The sequence below is a fragment of the Macrobrachium nipponense genome, chromosome 22, assembly GCF_015104395.2.
Source record: "Macrobrachium nipponense isolate FS-2020 chromosome 22, ASM1510439v2, whole genome shotgun sequence".
NCBI lineage: Eukaryota > Metazoa > Arthropoda > Malacostraca > Decapoda > Palaemonidae > Macrobrachium > Macrobrachium nipponense.
In genome coordinates, this window is record NC_087213.1 from 76,352,106 (window position 1) to 76,353,774 (window position 1,669).

Here is a 1,669-nt window from a genome sequence, read left to right on the forward strand (position 1 = left end):
TTTATACATTCCTTGACTGATGTTCATATTATTATTGTAACTTTCTTTTATAAAACTAGATTCAATGATATTCCTTTTCATTGCATTATTAGAACACACACGCTTTTTTGCCCCTTCCCAGTTAATAGCATGATTGTTCTCACTAACATGTACAAAAATACCGCTATTTCCCTGTGTATATCTCACACAATGTTTATGTTGTTCTATTCTTTTTTCTAGTGCTTTCCCCGTTTGACCAATATAAAAGTTGTCACAAGACTTACACGTAATTTTATATACACATTTCCTGAAGAATTTTGGTGTTAATGTAGTTTTTAAAAACAATAAAACAATGAAACGGGTACTTATTAAGAACTCCCCCGACAATGTTAAAAGCTGTGTATATCAAAGTCTTGTGACAAATTTTATATTGGTCAAACGGGGAAAGCACTAGAAAAAGAATAGAACAACATAAACAATGTGTGAGATATGCACAGGAAAATAGTGGTATTTCGAATTGTAGTAATGTAACCTCCCAAAAATAGAGGAAAGAAAAATCAGTTTGCAGATGTAGTCTAATTGCTTCTGATTGTGTGATAGGTAATCCATGCCATTGAAACGTGACTGTTGTACTACTTCAATTTTTTTCTCACAATTGGGCTTTCTTGTGAGGCGATTAATATATCAGCTGGTGATTATTTCTCATACCTTTCTCATATTTGGTCATCCTCTCTCAGCTCACGATCAATATTCTCAGTATTTCTAAGGCTTTTGACAGCCTGGCGTAAAGACCTTGTTAGTCAACCTCCCGGCTTAGGGCTACACCCCTTTTCTCTTTCAAATGAATTTTTATGATCACATTAGACCATTCCATTGTGTTGTAGTTGACGTTACTACATGTTCTTCTTTCCTTCTTTGTAGTGGTGCGCTACAGAAAGCTATTTTGTCCAGTACGCTTTTACTTTTCGTCCGGGGCCTCCCGCGACTCCTTTCTTGTCGTTCTCATTCTTATGTAGATAATTCTTCCCTTCATTAATCGTCATTCTTTCCACCACAGGTCTCTTCAGGGGAATCATGTTGGACGCTATTAATTTAGAACTAGAAAACATCTCAGAAGTCACCGACAAAAAGTTTTGCTTCATTGCTCCTACTAAATTTCTTTTCATGTCTCTTTGTTCCTTATATTTGTATTATTAAATTAGGAAATAAACCTTCAGGCACTCAGCATTTTGGTCAAGTAAGAAATTGTTCCCAGTATTAGATTGATCGCGTTGTAGGTCTTACTAAGTGTGCTGCACAAAATTGGGGTTTGCTCTTCAAATTTGTAAGGAATTGGCCTATTCCTGTGTTGAGATGCGTTCTCACAGCTGGCAGTCTTACTCACTATAATTCATGATAAAGTAGGATGAAAGTCTTTCCAGCAAAAGAATGACTACCTTTATTTCTGCTTGGAATGATTTCAAAGTATCCTAAGATCTCGGCCCTTGTTTTTTTATAGATAGTACTTTGGTCATTGCTTTCAGTAGTTGTTTGATCTTGCATATACACACAAATATCTAGATATTAATATGTATGTACGTATATCTAATCAGTTCGAATCTACCTATTATAATTCCCCTTGGGTGTCATTATTCACGAGGTTTAATGAGATATGTATATTATGTGTTATATATATATTATATATATATAT